At 41.0% G+C, this 21,509-nt stretch overlaps 2 long non-coding RNA genes across 9 annotated transcripts in view; both read right to left on the reverse strand.

Moving 5' to 3' along the window:
- Positions 1–2,861, reverse strand: part of LOC139024374 (uncharacterized) — a 3,234-nt gene extending 373 nt beyond the window's left edge. For 7 of the 8 annotated variants that reach the window (XR_011475660.1, XR_011475656.1, XR_011475658.1 and 4 more), the window contains exons 1-2: positions 2,826–2,861; positions 83–177 (exon numbers count right to left, since the gene is read on the reverse strand). This is a non-coding gene — a long non-coding RNA (uncharacterized lncRNA). Of the gene's footprint in view, positions 1–82; positions 183–2,816 lie in introns of all 8 variants that reach the window. The other variant, XR_011475655.1, reaches the window with a different exon arrangement.
- Positions 1–12,696, reverse strand: part of LOC139024375 (uncharacterized) — a 15,052-nt gene extending 2,356 nt beyond the window's left edge. Inside the window, exon 1 of the long non-coding RNA XR_011475662.1 lies at positions 12,450–12,696. This is a non-coding gene — a long non-coding RNA (uncharacterized lncRNA). The remainder of the gene's footprint in view (positions 1–12,449) is intronic.
- Positions 12,697–21,509: the final 8,813 nt, after the last annotated feature.

A 21,509-nucleotide genomic window follows, 5' to 3' on the forward strand; every position in this document is an offset into this window, starting at 1 on the left:
ACCACACTAGGACCCACACACTTGACCCTACACACTAGACCTTCTCACACTAGACTTATCACACTAGACCTACACACTAGACCTACACACTAGACCTTATCACACTAGACCTTATCACACTAGACCTTATCACACTAGACCTTATCACACTAGACCCTACACACTAGACCTTACACACTGACCTACACACTAGACCCTACACACTAGACCTTACACACGACCCACACACTAGACCTTATCAACATCGTAGACGCTTAGCATAGTGTGTCCTACACACTTAGATCCTTACTAGATCAGAACGCACATAGTGGATCGTTAGTGTTTAGTGCATCTGTAGAGTCTCTACATGAAGTCAGAACACTTGAAACCTACACACTACCTTATCTGACTCTGTGTAGGTGCTGTTATTGTCCACTACTAGAAGACCATGTACTAGCATACGTGGTGCTTGTTAGTTCACAGTGTTGTCCTTACAGAGAAGCAGCTACACTAGCTAGAGCGTTTGTGTGATGTTCCCCACTATCCCCATGATAATGCACAATAGTGGACTCGTGCATCAGAACTGAACGTGTGTTGACTATCTTTTAGACCTTTACACACTTAGACCCCTACTAACAGCATAGCCACTTTAGCTGTACGTTAGTGTGTGTGCACACCTACCTGAACGACATGGTGTAGTGTGATCGCTGATCCACACAGAACCTACACACTAACCTTACTCAGAGAGATGTGTAACTAGTCGTAGTGCCTTATCACACTAGACATTTATCACACAAATCGTGCTGATCACCTCTAGCCATCTCTCGCACATTAGACCTTGCATATGCTGATCGATCGTGTAGTGTCAGACTCACTAGAGAAGTCAATCTATGTACTCTAGTGATCGGACTTTAGTGCTCTCCTACAGATGTAGCATGTGTAGATCTGTGTGTGTCCTACGAGAGATGTGTGTCTGATCTACTAGAGCCTTAGTTACACTACACCATGAAACTGCTTGTATGATTTCCGTAGATCGTTGTGATTCCAACTCAAGAGCAGAGATTGTAGTAGTGTGTTGTGTCATCCTAACATTGAGGACGACTGTTACACTATCTAGGGCTACTCCAACTGTGGGACGTCGTGTGTGTCCTACAGAGAGATGTGTAGTGTGTGTGTTTCTCACTTAACCATATGGAGACGCTATGTATTCACACCTAGACCCTACACACTTAGGACCCTACCATTTGTTGGAGAGAAGTGCTGTTGACTCACTACATTCTACAAGCGTAGATGTGTAAGGTGTGTGTCTACATCTAGTACAGACAGCATGTGTTGAACGTGAGTATGTCGCACGTGAGATCCCCCTACCTCACTCAGAGCACGATGACTGTCATAGACCTGTAGTGTGTAAGTCGTGCTCAGCTCCTACAGAGAGAATGTGTGTGTTGGTGTGTCCATTAACCTAGTGATCAACGAATACTGACACTATCGACATATGAGATGCTTTGTGATGCTACTACCCTCACGTATTAAGAGCATGCTGCTAGCCTGTGTCGTCACGTGTGATCGCTCTCCTACAGACTTATCACGACATTGTGGATCCAGTGACAGCATGTAGTGCTCGTCTTAACTCTCAACTCAAGACGTGATTTATCAGACATCGTTACGACGTTGTGTGGTGTCTCCTTATCAGAACGTGACAATCGTTGTAGATGATGTCACACGTGTGTTCCGTAACACTTAACACGATAGAGTCGCTTGATATAGTGAGATGTGATGTCGTCGTTCCTACAGAGATAGAGTCATCAGCTAAGGGAGAGTCGCACTCGCATGTTGCCCCTTCACGCAAGCTAGTGAGAGCATCCTGCTCAATGCTATGATCGCTGTCCTCCACTCACAGACGCTAAGGATAGTCGTAGTGATGTAGTCCTAATCACCATGAGAGTTATCACGATAGCTGTAGGTAGCTGTGTGTCCTATCACACTGAAGACGATAGAACGAACTGGTAACCCGTTAGTCACGTTTGATGCTCCCTACTCATGAAGGCAGCATTCGTTGGATCTAGACTCGTCACATCGTGTTGAGCTGTCACTATCAGGTGCACACTAGAACTGCTACATGTCAGTTGTTGTTGTGCTCGTGTACTCTACAGCGCAACGATTTGAGACCTTAGTTCACGACTTAGATGTTGCTGTGTCAGATGTTCACGTACCGTTTAGATTGTGTTATTAATCATGTCAGCTCGTGTTCCTAGTAACCCTGCAGTTTGCTAATCTGAGATAGTGTGTGTGGTACGCTAGTCCTACAGAAGATGTGTCGACAAGCTTGGATCGTCTAGATGCTACTCCTACGCTCTGAACTTGCACTAGACCTGTATAGCATCAGTTGGTAGTGTGTTGTTCCTATCATCACGACATAGAGCACGTACTAGATCTGATACCCTACATCATGTTGTGTACTGTGACTGCTGTCCTTAAAGAGCAGCTTGTATCACAACTGACGCTACGTGTGTGTGATATCATCAGCTTCCCTCATACAGAGAGTAATCTAGTGTCTAGAGCCTTGATGTGCATGTACGTCCTACAGACATCTTGTTTATGCACACGTTTAGATGTGCCCTTCATCACCAGTGAACTGCTCAGATGTATGTATGAACGTCGTGTACTCTCACACCGATACACAGAGATATGCTCGCTCACGTAGTGTGTGTTATGCTCCTCACTAAGAGGACCTAGATATCGTAGTCAGTATGTGCTTTGTGATTCATCCCACTAGAACCCTACACTCTAACCCTACTCACTCAGCCTTATCACACTAGTACCTATCACACTTAGACCCTTATCACACTAGACCCTACACCATTAGCCTCATCACACTAGACTACACTAGACTACCACACTAGACCTCTATCACACCTAGACCTTATCACACTTTCCGAGATATGAGTGTTAAAGTGTACGCTCAGTGATGATCCTCTACAGTGAGATAGCAGAGCAGCGTTAGCAGCTCGTTGTTGCTGCTACCAGTAACAGTGATGAAGCACCTAGTTTAGCAGCTGCTTGTGTGTGTCCTTATACCGCAGACGAGTAAGTGCTTGTTAGTGCCGACTCATTAGATGCTCTCCTCAGAGAGTCTGACACTAGACTGTTAGCTCGTAGATAGATCGTGTAGACTCTCTACAGATAGTACAGCATGTCTGATATCTGTTGTTGCCACTATAGCTGCTTGTGTTCATTACACGAGCGACTTAGATGACTCTATATTGTCGCTGCTCGTGTATGTCTATCAGGAGATTGTGGTCGCTCACCTGTGGGTGACGTGCTTACCACATACAGTGTAAGGACACTGTGTGTTAGACTAGCTCGTTGAGTACGTATTATCACCCTCACAGAGTAAACTGTGTAAGTGCTGCACTCCGTGATGTTGCTCTCTCACACACAGAGAGGAAACTGCTTTAGTCTAGCTAGCTAGTGGCTGTTGTGTCCTACAGGAGTATCGCATACGTATGTAAGTCGCTTGTTGATCTAGCTCGCTCGGTTCCTACAGCAGATAGCAATCATTATGATAGAGCCGTGTTGGTGTACGATCTCGTACCCAGAGAGAATAGATTTCTACACGATGGAGACTTATGACTACGTTGATACCCTCCACGAGATGATGTGCTAGTGTATGCTAGTGTCACCTCATCACGATGAATCACGATGTAGAGTGGTGTATGTAGCCTACATGAACAGCATTGTAGATAGACTTGTGTGATCGATCTACCTACACTGCATACGAATGTGCTAGAGAGTGTTGTTATAGATACATATCACGACTGAGAAGACTGTTACACTACGTGAGACCTGTAGCTAGTGTTACCTAGACAGACGTTAGTCTGTGACTTTAGACGCTGTGTGTGTCTCATCAGCGAGCATGTTGGTAGTGTCGTTACCATAGCTCGTGTCAGCTTACACTGTAGTGCATCACTGAGTAAGCTGTGTGATGATCGTGTCACCTATCATGCGAACGCAAATGTGATGCTATGTCCGATCGTAGTTGGACTGCTTCCCTTAACAGACGACAGTAGCCTTATCTACATAAGGCAGTGCTTGTGTTGTGATCACTATCAGGAACAGATTGTTAGTTACTGATAGTAGCTGCTGTGTGTCCTTTACATTGATCAAACGACAATAGACTCCTTAAGCTCTGTTGTGATTGTATCTCTCCTTAATCAAGACGATAGACCTCAGTGATAGTGGCTCGTACTCGAATCTATGATCTCTGTGAGATGTGTATCAAGATCGTGTGTAGAGTCTTCTTACATCGACAGACTGAACATCGCCTTCAGCATGTCGTGATGCCTGGTCCTACATCGAGAGCCACTGTGTTAAGATCGTGTGTGTATTCGTTCGACTGTGATGCCTACTCATTAGAATCGATGTACTAGAGCTCTATTAAGCATCGCTTAGTGGGCTCTGTGTGTCCTACGTGTCAGCAATAGTGTGCTTATTCAGCAGTGGTGTTAGTACCTTCCCTCAGATATGACGACGATAGATCTATTGAGTCGCTACGTGTGTGCCGTACCATGAGTATTGCACAAGTTAGGTACGAGTAGTCTGCAGTCTCCTATAGATCTCTAAGATCAATCAGCTTAGACTGTGTTAGTGCACGATCGTGTTGGGTGGTAGTCTCATCACATACTAAGACAGACGTTATGTAGTACTAGCATGTGGACGCTGTTACTCTCACAAGATGAAGACTAGTGATAATACGATAGCTCGTGTAGTCTTACGACTCACAGAGAACGAACTGTAGACCTTATGATAGCCAGACTGTGTGAGTTGCTAGTCACTAGGACCTCTATCAGAGCGATATGGTGTAGCGTGTTGTGTGTCCACACATCAACAGAGGAGCCTTGTCACATGTCATAGGACCGCTCGTTTAGCTAGTGTCGTCCTATAGAAGACCTTAGCACCATGCTGTATGACAAGTCGATAGTTGTGTCACATCACATGAACGAGCCTATTATTCTGCTTCGTAGATGTGTGTAGACACTAGTCCATTACATATCGAGACAACTGTGATGGATCAGCTCGATGTAGTCTAAGACTCGTCTCTAACTTGAAGAGACTTAGATTGCTCAAAGCTCGCGTGTACGTGTGTCCTATCTCAACACTGAAGACGATGTGTTGCTACGTGTGTCGTGTTTACGTACAAGCCAGACATGATAGACCTTTACTCTAGCATGTTGCTTGTCTCATCTCACCAGAGTAGACTGTGAGAGGTGTAGTCTGATCACCTACTAGAAGCCGCAATCACGTAGTGCCTGTGTGAGCTGTTAGTGACGCTGTCCTAACCAGCGAGCTATAGCTGCTAGTGGCGTCGATCGTGTTGCCCTAAGATAGTCACCTTGATACCTCAGAGAGATGTATGTTAGATGCTGTGGTCTCTGTGTGTGTGTCCTACACACGAATGAGAGAACTCGTTTACGTACTAGTCTGTTGTCTTGTTCCTATCCAAGATAGAGTGATCCGTATGTGTATGATCGTGAGATGTCACCTACCAGAAGCGTATAGTGTTATTCATGTGTGATCGTGGCACTCACAAGCAAGCAACGATATGTACCTCGTGATGTGATCCAGTAGATGGTCTGTGTTACTCCATCACCATAGAACCGTAGAACATCTACGTTAGAGTGTAGTAGCTCGATGTCCTACTACACCGCCTATATATCTAGCACTTGATGAACAGACACGCTTGTAGTGTGTGTCCTCACAGTTAGAACTACTTATTGTCAAGCATGATCTGTAGTGACTGCTCTCCAGGCGACTTAATTCGTTGTGACGCTTGGGGCGCTGCTCGTGTCCTCTGAGACGACTCGTTAGCAACTAATGACTCGTCTTGTGTGTCCTACTAGATATGCAACTATGAACCTCATAGCTCGACAGTGTGATCTGTATCATAGCTCCCTCACTAAGAGACCTTATATGTCATGTCACGTATGGATCGTTGTATAGTACTTCAGACTCCAGAACACATAATCATATTAGCTGTTAGTGTGTTGTGTATTTCCCTCACCTAGAGAGATACCCTCAAACACACTAGTACTCTGTAGTTAGCACAGTATCTGTCTCCCTACAACCAGAGAGATGTGTAGTGTGTGATAGTCTATACACGTTTCAGCATCCTCTCCAGAGCGTAGATCGCCTTAGTACAGTGTCTCGTTGTTGTGTCTCCCTACTCAAGCCGAGATATGTAGTAGCCTGTGTAGTCGATCACGTGATACACTACTCAGAGAGATTATCGCACGTAGTGTAGTCGCTGTGTTATGATCCCATACGTAGAGAAAACCTTGTAGCTCGTAGTATGACCCATGTAGATGTAGTGACCTACAGTAGAATGGTATCACACACGTAGACCTATCATACCACGTTGGGGTCCCCACTAAACACGACTGAAGAACCGTGTAAGTAACGATGTGTGCTTAGTGTGTACTACTCCATTAAGAGATACGAATGTCAGTCGTGTTAGGTGTGTGTCCCCTCACAGACAGCAGATGTATCTTAAGATGCTCCGTGTGAAATATCACTACAGCTATAGATGCTCGTAGTAACCGTGATGATCTCTCCCTATACAGCGTAGAGTGTGTCAAAGAGTGTTGATAGTGTCGCTCAATACCCATACCGCTGAGAAGACCATGTGTGAGTTATGCACATCTGTGTAGCCTCTTATACCAGACAGAGATAGAGCGTATAAGCTAGCTGAGATGCTGCTTCTCTACAGATAGTAGCCACTGCTGAGTGATGTGACGGCTGTAGTACACTAGTCCTCAGTAGATCGAATGCTAGATGTCTAGTTGTTGTAGTGCATACTGGTGTACCTTAACGGCAAGCAACGTAAGAATCCTTTGATCACTACTAGTAGACTGTGTGTGTATCCTCTACAGCAGTAGACTGTGTTAATCGATGATGTGTGTGCTGTTTACCTTAACACGACATGAGAGTGATCTCCATGTGTTGGTGTGTGTCTTTCACACAGCATAGATCTTATTGTTATCTAGACAGTGATGTGTTGTTGTCACACTACGACCTATCATGCACACGTTTATGGACATGTGTCTGTTCGATGCTACGTGATCCCTAGCTCCTCTAGACAGACTTATATGTGTTAGTAGCTACCTGTGTTGATGCCTACAGAGCAACACGACTAGACCTTGTTAATTGATGTCGACTAGACCCAACACACTAGACCTTATCGCACTTGTGTCGCTTCTATCACACAAGCAAGATACCTGATGTGTAGTTCTAGTGATCTGTGCTGTCTCCCTACAGAGCAACATACATAGTCACTTGTGTAGTGTGTATCACTCTAGCTTAGGTACCCCCTACCCGACAGATAATCTATTAGACTCGTCAGTGTGTGTGTGATTCACCACTCCAAGAAGCTACTCAAATGCTGATACTGTGAGTGTGGTGTGTCCTACAGAGATTATTACATCACGTAGTGAGATACCCAGATGTGATCGCTTTGTATCCCTACTAGGAGATATTAGATGTAGTGCTGTTGGACTCGCTTATCACCCTCACATGAGAGAATGCCTCATAGAATCGTGCTAGCTTGATGTCCTAAACGTGAAGAGATGATCTATCAAGCTGTTAGATCGTCGTTTTCCTACACGTAGAAGAGACGTTGTGTTATACGTAGCTCGACTAGTAGTCTGCTCGCTACCTACACCAGACGAGAGATGATTCGTCTAGTGTTAGTCTGTCGTGTCCCTAGACACAGCAGCAAGATAGTACGTAGTCGTCGTGTGTCCTACAGAGAGTGATAGTTGTCTCACTGATCGCTCCGTAGTGTAGTCCTCACCATTGAGAGACCGTGAGGGTATAGTTGTAGTTGTCGATGCTGTCCCTTAACCGTATAGTGAGAATGCTGCAAGCAGTGAGTGACTGTCGTACACTCACAGAGCGAGAGTGCTGTTAAGTGTTGTTAGCTCGTGTGTCCTTACCTATAGACGAGTCAGCTAAAGCTCGCTCGCATATGCATCCTACAGCAGTGAGATCTCGCTGTTAAGTTCTGTAGTGATGTGTCTAACAGAAGAGACATTAGGCTGCTTACGTACGACGACTGATAGTCGTGTTATCCCTACAGCAAGGCATATGTGCTTATACATGAGAGCGTGCTGATGTACCATAAACCTTAGGACCTTAGTGGCAGGCGGAAATGGAGACCTTTGACACACTAACTCCTATTCATCTCTATTAGACCTTGGGTTAGTATCAGTCACTGTGTAGACGTCACCATCACAGACTGAAGAGCCTTTATCACACCTGAGACCATGTATCAGAAGCTCGACTTGATGATGTCCTCACTACCGAACAGCATGTGTAGATCCTTTCACAAGATGTGTGCTAGTCGTCCTACAGCATAAGGAGCAGCTATTGATTGTCAGACATGCTTGTGAGATGCTGTCCTCGACAGTATCAGCAAGACTGTAGTGGAAGCTGTTTATCAGATGCGTCCTACAGTAAGAGAGCCATACAGTGTCAGACTGTGTGTGTGTCCTATCATGACGATGCTTGTAGCTTGTAGCTGACTGTACGCATCAGCGCACCGTTAGACAGACCTTGCTATTGCAACAGGTCCGTTAGACAGACCTTGCTATTGCAGCAGGTCCGTTGGACCGTGATAACTACTTAATTCTTATCATCATTGCTGTAGGTTGTGTAAAGGAAACACAGAGTAGACCATTTATAATTCATAATTACTAAAACACTGAAAATCCCTGTATGAGTTGAGTTTTCTGTTTTAATAAACAAGACATGGCGAAAGGGAACTGAACCAAAACGAGTCTCATCATTCATGCATGATTCAACATTTGGTGCAAATACAGTGGTAGAAAATACTTTAAAGTACAACTTAAGTCGTTTTTTTTCTGTATCTGTACTTTACTATTTATATTTTTGACAACTTCTACTTTTACTCCACTACATTGCTAAAGAAAGTATGTACACAAATACTCCGTTTGTAAATGATGTCCAAGTGTTGTAGTGTTCCCCTGACTGTCCGGAAATTAACAAAACAAGAAAATCGTGCCGTCATGTTCGCTTAATACAAGGAATTTGATGTATGTACAGCATTTACTTTTACTCAAGTATGACAATTGAGTACTTTTCCCACCACTGTACACTTAAAACCAGATTATTTTAGACTTTAACTCCTTTTTACTTGAGTTATTTTCTATTAAGGTATCTTTACTTTTACTCAAGTATGACAATTGGGTACTTTTCCCACCACTGTACACTTAAAAGCAGATTATTTTAGACTTTAACTCAAGTAGTATTTTACTCGGTGACATTCCTTTTTACTTGAGTCATTTTCTATTAAGGTATCTTTACTTTTTCTCAAGTATGACAATTGGGTAGTTTTTCCACCACCTGTGCAAATATGTTAAACGCCTACCGTTGGCAGTGTGTTCAGCAAACCCACATATCACTTAGGCCTATTTCCCCACGTCATAAACAACTTCTTGATTCATTTATTTGTTATCACTGTAGCTAGGTTTTACATCCAATTGGTGACAGATTTCCTTGCGAATATTCTTTAATCCACATAAAAACAATATGAGCATTTTCCCCACAGGTTTCCATCAAATTGACCTGCTGTGGATGAAAGGCTGTGCGTGGTGATGTAGCCTAGTGCACATCTATACAGTTGAAGTCCGAAGTTTACATACACTTAGGTTGGAGTCATTAAAACTCGTTTTTCAACCACTTCACAAATGTCTTGTTAACAAACTATAGTTTTGGCAAGTCGGTTAGGACATCTACTTTGTGCATGACACAAGGAATTTTTCCAACAATTGTTTACAGACAGATTATTTCACTTATAATTCACTGTATCACAATTCCAGTGGGTCAGAAGTCTACATATACTAAGTTGACTGTGCCTTTAAACAGCTTGGAAAATTCCAGAAAATTATGTCATGGCTTTAGAAGCTTCTGATAGGCTAATTGACATAATTTGAGTCAATTGGAGGTGTACCTGTGGATGTATTTCAAGGCCTACCTTCAAACTCAGTGCCTCTTTTCTTAACATCATGGGAAAATCAAAAGAAATCAGCCAAGACCTCAGAAAAAAATGGTAGAACTCCAAAAGTATAAGCTGAAATAAATAATTCTCTCTACTATTATTCTGACATTTCACATTCTTAAAATAAAGTGGTGATCCTAACTGACCTAAGACAGGGCATTTTTACTCTGATTAAATGTCAGGAATTGTGAAAAACTGAGTTTAAATCTATTTGGCTAAGGTGTATGTCAACTTCCGACTTCAACTGTATATAAATGTTGAGGTAAAATTCCCATGTACTGAATAAAAACTACAAGTTAAATGGGTTTCCATCGCATTTTCAACTTTACTGATGGTTTTCTCACCAAAAAAAGGTAGTTATATAGCGAGTGTGCCTTGGCATGTGCCCTCTAACCAACCATACATGGTGAGATTATAATGGACAACAGAGCGATATTATTTTTTATTTGTCAAACAGGCAGTCAAGCATCGATGATCATGTCACCAGAATAAGACCCTCGATATTTATTGGAAAGCAGCATCATGCACTTTCACCACCCTGTGAGGTTCATAACTTATAGCCTAATAAGTAATCTTATTAATAATTTATAATAACTCATCTGTAGCCTAATAACCTGCATGCTTTCCCGACGAGTCGCAGTGGGAGGAACACACAACATGTCCTATGTTGGTTATTATATCAACATTCGCGTATAAAAACGTTTCCATCGACATTTCTTGCATAATTAACTTTACCGAAACAAAAAGATCCCACCTTGTCTTAGCGTATTTCGTTTTTTTTTCGAAACGTGGAAAGTTTACCGACAAAATGTTCTGTTTCCATTAGGCCTGTCATGACATGTTTTAGCCTACTTTACTGCATAAAAAGGTTCGATGGAAACCCGGTTCGTGTTATGATGACACGCATTCATCAGCAATAAGACAGCTGTTGTGTTTTTGGTTCACATCAAGACGGGATGATGTGGCAAACAGCTCACACGCCAAAACAATAGCCTGCCTTATCACCGATAGTTGCCGTAGAGATGTGTGATGTACAATCACGGAAATCCCCATTGGAGAAGCTCACAACACACATCAATCAGCTCACTGCACATTGGAATCATCCACTACATGTCGTGCTACTTTGTATATCCACATCCTACACGAGGCCCCCAAAACTAACTAACTCGTGTAAGTGATCGAAGTGATGATCCACTGCCACGTCGTTACATTGTTGCATTGTATTTGTTACATGAACTTAGAAATGGAGAGAGGACAGAGCGGCCAACAGTTAAAGCAGCGACACACAGAACCGTTGTCTTTTGTTTGGGGAAGAGAAGGCAAGGCAGGCAGCGTGGCAGACCATTCGAAGTTGAGAGGTGGCATAGATAGAAATGATACAAATTGGCGAACCAAACTGCACAATTATGGTCACCAATTGCAAGTTAGTTTATAGGCAAAAATAGGATACAAAAAAAAAACGCGTCATAGGCTATGACGGTTTTATTACATGTTATTACTAAGTTATTGTTAATGTGTGCAGCCCAACGCCGATACACCTGTTGGATAATTGAGCATATGGAGCATATGTATCTGAAAATAATTGTCTGAAAATGTTGTGGAGAAATGTTGTAGGAGGAAGATTTTATAAATCTATCGAACCAGCCCCCCGCCCACATGCCGTTATTTTCCCACGCACACGAGTAGTAAACAATGATTTAGAATAGCTCATATTCCGTGTGTTAAAACAGCTCTGATATCATGTATATCTATGCTTAAATTACATCGTTTTACCTGAAGACTATTCTGTTCAAACTAGTTCTACATATTCTCTAAATTATGCTTTAGATAGTCTTATGTATCAAGAGCCTCTGTTGTTTTCGCGAAGAAAGAAACGCCCCTTACATATCTTAAAATGGCAGCATATCTTAATCAATGTCTTGATTTGTTACTTTTACTGTCCATGTGTGGCGATACTGTATTACTTACAGTAATGGCACATATCATGCGAGAGTAGAGACAATAGACAAAGCGTTGGCAACTAACTCAACAACTGAAGGAAAACGGGCTATTTTCTATTACTTTATGAAGTCAACTCTAGATAATGAACAAGCAAACGTCCATGCGCATAGACACAGAAATATGATGGCCTCTCTAATCTATAGGTTTTTTCAGTGACGTGAAGTCCTTAATTGAACAGAATAAGACCAATAAATCTATGTGAACACTTAAAAGAAGGTTAGGTTTAGGCTGCGAGGGGGGGCTTGTTTGCGCCTCCCCCTACCGCGTTCAATTCTCTACATTTTCTATCCGTGACTATAATTCCACTAGACATTAAACAGTACGAGGTGCTATGCAAAAATGTTACATGCGTTTGTGTAATGGCCAATTACTGTAAAGAAAAACAACAACATACCCATCCATTGCACAGAGGAAACAGTGTAGAAAGGACAGTGAACGCTCAGGAAAGTGAAGAAATCGGTTTGGGTGTTGTTACTACTGCTCAGCTAGCTCGCGCCCCTCCAACACTGAAATGTTCGCTCTCATACGCACAATGGCACGCTTCCTGTTAAACTGACGTGAAAATACACAGACAGACATGTACAGACGCCTTGCCTGCCTGCCTGCCTCGCTGTACAAAATGGCCTCTCCTCTCAGGCAGCTCCAACATAGACACACACCTTTGTCACTTCCAACAACGAACGCACATCCATGTACACCATTCTGCGCCCTAGCGCGCCATCACCGCGCACACAGTTTGGATAGAAATTAGGATAGAATATATCTGTGACGCCATGTCAGCGATAAAGACTGAGATCTCATCTAGGGACAGAGTGGACTCTAGTCGAATGTCTGCTGCAGACTAGCAGTTAGTTGAACAGGAATAATCTTGTTCAATGGCAGGTATTAATGAATTAAGTTAATGGATCACACTGATCCAAGACTCACTTTAATTAATTGGCCACACTAATTTACCCATGAGAAAACACCATGAAATCATAGCACTTTTTGTTTTGGGGGCTTAAAGAAATTCTTTATCATATACAGTTTTAAGGAATAATTAACACAAACATGTGTGTATTTTACTATCATTGTGGGATCAAACAATTTAGTCCCATTCAAAATCCTATTTTCCCTGACCTTAAACAGAACTTAAACCCAAAACTAACCCTACTTGTAACCTTAAACTTAAAACAGCATTTTTCCTTGTTGGAACGCGTTGAAATGTCCCATTTATACGAATTGAATTGTCCCCCCCCCCCCCACACCACACACACTTACTACATTTGGGCCATTCCTTGTTTACTGCACTGTCAATGGTTGTTCATCATGGTTCTATGCAGCACAGTGAGCACACAGCTTACCAAAGCACCCTGAGACTGCAGCATGTACAAACCTGTTGCACAGTCTGACCAGTCTTGTATACATAGGCTATGCAATTAAAACATTACTCAAATACAAGGGAAAGCTATAGTTCTAACATTCTACTGCTCCCTATGTCACTCTCTTTCTCTCTCTCACCCTCTGTGAATGTGTGTGTGTTGTGTGTGTGTGTGTGTTGTGGTGTGTGTGTGTGGTGTGTGTGTGTGTGTGTGTGTGGTGTGTGTGTGGTGTGTGTGTGTGTGTGTGTGGTGTGTGTGGTGTGTGTGTGTGTGTGTGTGTGTGTTGGTGGTTGTGTGTGTGTGTGTCCCCACATCACATGGTCAAGAGTAATGCATTTGATATTCATTGACATCAGAGCACTGCATTACAGCTAGCTGTGAAAAATATATTGATTCATCTTAATGTAGCCTACAGGATTCCCATTCAAAATCCTGTTTTCCCAAACCCCTAAACCAAACATTTACGACAGCAAATTTCAATTTACAAAAAAATGAAATGACTGTGTTTTTGTCCTTTGAGCTTCTAGTCATGAAATCTATGCAGCCTTCTCAATCACTTTTTATAGCTAATGTTTACAGGCCTCCTGGTCCGTATACAGAGTTCCTCACTGAGTTCCCTGAATTCTTATCGGACCTTGTAGTCATGGCAGATAATATTCACATTTTTGGTGACTTCAATATTCACGTGGAAAAGTCCACAGACCCACTCCAAAAGGCTTTCGGAGCCATCATCGACTCAGTAGGTTTTGTCCAATATGTCTTCGGACCTACTCACTGCCACAGTCATACCCTGAATCTAGTTTTGTCCTGTGGAATAAATATTGTGGATCTAAATGTTTTTCCTCATAATCCTGGACTATCAGACCACCATCTTGTTATGTTTGCAATCGCAACAAATAATCTGCTCAGACTGCAACCAAGGATCATCAAAAGCCGTGCTATAAATTCACAGACAACACAAAGATTCCTAGATGCCCTTCCAGACTCCCTCCACCTACCCAAGGACGTCGGAGTACAAAAATCGGTTAACCACGGTCACGCCCTGACCATAGAGAGCTGTTTATTCTCTATGGTGGTTGGGGTGTGACAATGACTAGGGTGTGTTATCTAGGTGATTAATGATCTATGTTGGCCTGGTATGGTTCCCAATCAGAGGCAGCTGTTTATCGTTGTCTCTGATTGGGGATCATATTTAGGCAGCCCTTTTTCCCTCCTTCAGTTGTGGGATCTTGTCTTTGTGTTGCATGTGTTTCACTCCTAGCTTTACGTTCGTTGAGTTGTTTATTGTTTTTTTGGTGGAACATTTCAAATGAAAAGGGAAATGTACCACGCTGCACCTTGGGCTTCATTTTCACTTCATGCAAGCAATGCAGATGTAGAAGCATGGTGGCAAGGGAAAAACTCCCTAGAAAGGCAGGAACCTAGGAAGAAACTTAGAGAGGAACCAGGCCCTGAGGGGTGGCCTGTCCTCTTCTGGCTGTGCCTGGTGGAGATAAGAGTACATGGCCGTTAAGGCCAGATTGTTCTTCAAGATGTTCATAGATGACCAGCAGGGTCAAATAATAATCACAGTGGTTGTAGAGGGTGCAACAGATCAGTATCTCAGGAGTAAATGTCAGTTGGCTTTTCATAGCCGGGCATTCAGAGGTCGGGCATTCAGAGGTCGAGACAGCAGGTGTGGTAGAGACAGAGAGAGAGTTGAAAACAGCAGGTCCGGGACAAGGTAGCAAGTCCGGTAAACAGGTCAGGGTTCCCTAGCTGCAGACAGAATACAATTTAACGTTTGGTACAGATTGTCCTCCCACGTCTGTCCCTCTTTGTAAATTTGTTAATTTCATCCAGGATCGCTTACATTGCCATATCAATTTTGAATTGAGTTGAGCGTTCTGTTTAGTTTCTGACTGTTTTTTTATAACGAAGGAAATCTATTTAAAATGGAAACGTTTGGGATTCTGTAAGTAGAGATGGAGTCCTCCATCGGGGTCTTGATAGGCAGTAGGGCTGATTTTGTTCGATTAATTTTATAACTTGAGATATAAGCTGAATTGATCTATGATCTTTAATGTGTTTGGGTGTGCGCGTTTTGTGTAGCCAGTTGTTGTGATAACCATCTTGTGTCTTGACAGAAATACTTTCCACAAAACCTTCTCAATTAAATGTTAACTTCAAAGTAGGCTTACCTGGCAGAAGTAAAGTGCAAGTCAAAAGTTTGGACACACCAACTCATTCAAGGGTTTCACTTTATTTTTTACTATTCTCTACATTATAGAATAATAGTGAAGACATCAGAACTGTGAAATAACACATGGAATCATGTAGTAACCAAAAAAGTGTTAAACAAATCAAAATATATTTTAGATTCTTCAAAGTAGCCAAGATTGTGCAAAGCTGTCATCAAGGAAAAGGGTAGCTACTTTGAAGAATCTCAAATAAACAAATATAAAATATATTTAGATTTGTTTAACACTTTTGTTGTTTTCTTTCCAGGCATGTGTATTCAGATGTGATTTAAAGCATTGACATGGACTCAGAACATTCATTTTCGTTGTTTCTCTACGAACCATTGTAATTTTGAGAGTGGAAAAACAAAAAATAACATAATTTGGAAAATTCATCTGATTTTATAGGGCCCTCCTTGAAGTTATTTTTATTAACCATTATTTTACCAGGTATATTGACAGAAAACCGTGCACTGGGCAAAAGGTTTCACAGATAATAAAAATAACAACAGAGAACTTTGGATCACCTTGTCTACTGCTTCTAGAGATTCTGAACGGGAGCAGAGCAGATATTGCCTGTTATAACTATGGCTGAGGTATTGGCGTATAGCATTTAAATCATGTCACTGAAGATGGAGCCATTTCCCATGTGTTCCAAGACCGACCAGAGATCTGACCGCTCTAGTCGATCAAAAGCATTTTCTGCATCGAGAGAAAAAACGTCCCAAGGACCTGTTGTTTCTGACGAAGCATTTAACATATGTAATAGTCGACGGAGGATATTCGAGAATAATAATGTTTTAACAAACCCGCTGTGGTCCATGTGGACCATTTAATAAAGGTAATTGTCTTTCCTTTATGAAAAACATCTAAGGAAAGTGATTCTTCCTCTTTTCCCAAATTGGTGATTGAGGTTCTTCTGTAATCATTATGATTACATCTTTAGTTGTGTTTGAGGCTGATGGGGGAAAAAACAGCCAGTTTGTACAAATGGTTCTCTATTCTATATGAGTCCTTATGGAGCAGGTGTTCTCTATTCTATATGAGTCCTTATGGAGCAGGTGTTCTCTATTCTATATGAGTCCTTATGGCACCAGATGTGTTCTCTATATTCGTATATGAAAGAGTCTTATGGAGCAGGTTGCTTTGTCTACATAATTCTATATCGAGCTCCTATGGAGGACAGGTGCTCGCCTACTTCTCATGAGTCCCTCAATGGATGCAATGCTGTGTTTGTCTATTCTATATGAGTTCCTTCACTGAGACAGAATGTTAGTATTCTCTCATAGAGATCCTTAATGGATGTAGGCTGTTTGTACTAATCTTCTAATAACTGAGACTTACTTATGACACCTTAGAGCGTGTTCTACATAGATATATATGAGTTCACTTTATGGAGCAGGTGTTGTTTATTTCTATATGCAGTCTCATGGGTAGTAGTGTTTGTCTATTACCTATATTGAGTCCAATATGGAGTCTAGATGTGGTTGTCTTTATTATAATTTGAGGTCCGTTATAACATGAGAGAGTTTATTATGCATAGCAATATCTTATCAAGTTTTTAACGTCTTCTTACGTTAGCTACTTCGATATCTTTATACTTCTCCAGGTTTCATATTTTTAATCTAATTAGTTATCCATGTATTAAGAAAGAAAGTATTACAATATACATTCTCAATAGAAATAGACACACCTCTCCATAAGGACTCATTAGAATGAAACACTGCTCCATAAGGACTTCATATAGAATAGACAACACCTGCTCCCATAAGGACTCATATAGAATAGACACCTGCTCATTAAGACTCATATATATAGAACACTGCTCCATAAGGACTCATATAGAATATAGACAACACCTGTCCATAAGGACTCATATAGAATAGACAACACCTGTCCATAAGGACTCATACTAGACACACCTGCTCATATAGGACTCATATAGAATAGAAACAACACTACTCCATAAGGACTACTATAGAGATAGAGAACACCTGCTCCATAAGGACCATATGAAATAGACAAAAACCTGCTCCTAAGGACTCATATAGAATAGACAACACCTGCTCCATAAGGACTCATTCAATATAGAGAACACACATGCTCCATAAGGACTCATATAATAGAGAAACACCTGCTCCATAAGGATCATATTAGAATAGACAACACCTGCTCCATAGGACTCATATAGAATAAAGAAACACCTGCTCCATAAGGACTCATATAGAATAAAAGACACATGCTCACATAAAGAACTCATATATAAAAATAGAGAACACATGCCTACCATATGGAATTCATATGAAAAGAGAACACACTGCATCAAAGGACTACATAATAGAAAAAGAACAAGACAACGATGCTCCGATAAAAACGAGAACTATTTCATATAAGAATAGACAACACCTGTCATACAGGAACTTCATATAGAAGAAGATAACTATGATTTCCATTAAGGGAAACTCATATAGAAATAGAAGAACAAAGACATGCTCAAAGGACTATCAATAAGAATAATAGACCAAAAACCATGCATGCCATACAGAGACATCAATATAGAAAAGTCGAACAAACACCCTGCCATAACCATAAAATCACATGACAATAAATAATACATTAAAAATTAAACAAGAAAAAAAAAAAAAACAAAAAAAAGAATAAAAAATAAGAATACAAACAAAAAAAACAAAAACAACAAATAGAAGAAAATATCAATAAATATAACAATAAAAAAAAATAAAAGACATGAAAAGTTCTCTATTCTATATGAGTCCTAATGGAGCAGGTGTTCTCTATTCTATATGAGTCCTATGGAGCAGGTGTTCTCTATTCTTATGAGTCCTTATGGAGCAGGTGTTGTCTATTCTATATGAGTCCTTATGGACAGGTGTTGTCTATTCTATATGAGTCCTTATGGAGCAGGTGTTTGTCTATTCTATATGAGGCCTTATGGAGCAGGTGTTGTCTATTCTATTGAGTCCTTATGGAGCAGGTGTTTCTATTCTATATGAGTCCTTATGGACAGGTGTTTCTATTCTATATGAGTCCTTATGGAGCAGGTGTTGTCTATTCTAATATGAGTCCTTATGGAGCAGGTGTTGTCTATTTATATGAGTCCTTATGGAGCAGGTGTTCTCTATTCATATATGAGTCCTTATGGAGCAGGTGTTTTCTATTAATATGAGTCCTTATAGGAGCAGGTGTTCTCACTATCTATATGAGTCCTTATGGAAAGCAGGTGTCTGTTAGTATCTATATGAGTCTTATGGGAGAAGGTGTTGTCTAATCTACTATATGAGTCCTATACTGGACGCAGGTGTTTTGTCTATTCTATATTGAGTCTTATGGAGCAGTGTTTCTATTTATATGAGTCCTTATGGAGCAGGTGTTGTCTATTCTATATGAGTCCTTATGGAGCAGGTGTTGTCTATCCTATATGAGTCCTTATGGAGCAGGTGTTCTCTATTCTATATGAGTCCTTATGGACAGGTGTTCTCTATTCTATATGAGTCCTTATGGAGCAGGTGTTGTCTATTCTATATGAGTCCTTATGGACCAGGTGTTCTCTATTAATATGAGTCCTTATGGAGCAGGTGTTCTCTATTCTATATGAGTCCTTATGGAGCAGGTGTTGTCTATTCTATATGGAGTCCTTATGGAGCAGGTGTTGTTTTCTATATGAGTCCTTATGAGCAGGTGTTGTCTATTCTATATGAGCTCCTTATGGAGGCGAGTGTTCTCTATCTATATGAGTCCTTATGGAGCAGGTGTTGTCTATTCTATATGAGTCCATTATGGAGGCCACTTGAATTAGTGGGTAAGGGGCATGAATTAGGGTGGTAATGGAGGGCGATGAGAATTAGGGGGTGGGTAATGGAGAGCTGTGATGATTAGGGGTGGTATGAGAGGCTTGATGAATAAGGGGTGGTAATGGAGAGCTTGATGAATTAAGGTGGATAGGGGATTGAATGGATAGGGTAGGGAACGACTTGAGAATTAGAGGGTGGGGTAATAGGAGCTTGGTGAATTAGGGGTGAGGTAATGGGAAGGCTTGGGTGAAATTAGGAGGTGGGTTAAAATGGAGAGCTGAGGATAAAGAGGGTGAGGTAATAGACTCAATGGAGTTTACTCTGGGCCCAAGAACATCTCGTGCACCTTTCATCCAAGGCTAACTCAATGACTGCCCCTAGGACAGCCAATAAGAAGTTAACACCTTGTAAGGATGTCGTCTACAGGGTATTGTACAGAGCTTATAAGAAAGAAACACTCGTAAGTTATTAGTGAGTTATTGTAACTGATGATAGAAGAAAGCAAGAAATAAGACACAAAAGAATCTATGTAGTAATGTAGATTTATTAGGTGCAGACGTATAAAACTAATGTAAAGTATGAGTGGATTATTAGTGACTGGTAATAAAAAAACATGTAGTATTGTGGATTATTGAGTCCAGGTATAAAAAAACATCTAGTCTAATTGTGGTTAGTTATAAAAACGAGGTATAAAACGTAGTATTTGTGGATTAATTGAATAAACAGGATATAAAAAAACAATGCTAAGTATTTGTAGCTATTGGTCACGAGATATAACATGTAGTATTAGTATGTTCTTAGGTCAGGTAATAAAACATGTAGTATTGTAGGTTGTCAGTATTAACATGTAGTATCTGCGAGTGGTTGGTAAAGGTATAAACATGTAGTTATGGTGTGGTTGTTAATAAAGCAGGTATTAAAGTACATAAGCCAACATGTGTATTGCTGGTTACTTATACAGGGTAACTAAACAAATAGTAAAATTGGTGGTTTTATAAAACAAGGTAATAAAACATGTATAGTAATAGAGTCTCATAAAGGTACATATGTACAGGTATAAAAAAAAATACAATGTAGCTACTATAGATTATATTAGTACAAAGGTATAACCCAGATAACAGAAATGTTCAATCTGTGGTATATTGTCAGGTATTAACCGATGATGCTACGTATATGTGTGGTTATTATACAGGAAAAAAGCATGTAGGGATTGTAGTGATTGGTTTATCAGGTAGTCATCGTGTATGTGGTGGCTTATTAAGTACAGGGAATGAGAACATGTAGGATTGTAGTATTGGTACAGGTGATAAAGCATAGTAGTGGTGGATGGTTTATTGGTCATATAGAACAGTGTAGTATTGTGGTTATGTGGTGAGCAGGGTATAGAACAGTGTGAGTAATGGTCTCTACGTATGTGGTAGCAGGTATAGTAACATGGGTAGTAGTTTCCTCTTTGGTCCTTAAAGGTACTGATATCCTGGTGAACAATTCCAGTGCCATTAACCAGGAAGCCTGGAGACACCCATGAAGAAGGTGGACGTCTATGTTGGGCGTCAACCTCAGAAGGACCTATCTGACGTGAGTGAATGGCTGCTGTCTCAAATGGGACCCTGTTCCCTTTAAAGTGCACTACTTTTGACGAGAGCCAACAGAGCTATGATGAAAAGTAGCATATATATATATATATGGAATAGGGTGCCATTTGAGACCTCCACGATGAATCGGTACGCTACAGAATGTCTGTCTGTCTCAACTTCAATGTTAATGACAGTTATGTAGTCTAGTGTGTTATTTACCAAACTGAAAAGGTGTTTGTTCGTTGCAAACTTTGAAAAAAATGAAGTAGTATTATTTAATGCCAGCAGATGGCAGTGTAATCTTGTCTGCAGTACTCTATGGTTGTCAGCTGATTACCTACAGTGTGTTCGGAAAGTATTCAGACCCCTTCCCCTTTGCCACATTTTGTTACGTTACAGCCTTATTCTAAAATAGTTTTTTTTATTTTTTAAATGCCCTCATTAACTGACACACAATAGCCCATAATGACAAAGCGAAAACAGGATTT

This window comes from Salvelinus sp. IW2-2015, unplaced genomic scaffold (assembly GCF_002910315.2).
Source record: "Salvelinus sp. IW2-2015 unplaced genomic scaffold, ASM291031v2 Un_scaffold1431, whole genome shotgun sequence".
Classification (NCBI taxonomy): Eukaryota; Metazoa; Chordata; class Actinopteri; order Salmoniformes; family Salmonidae; genus Salvelinus; species Salvelinus sp. IW2-2015.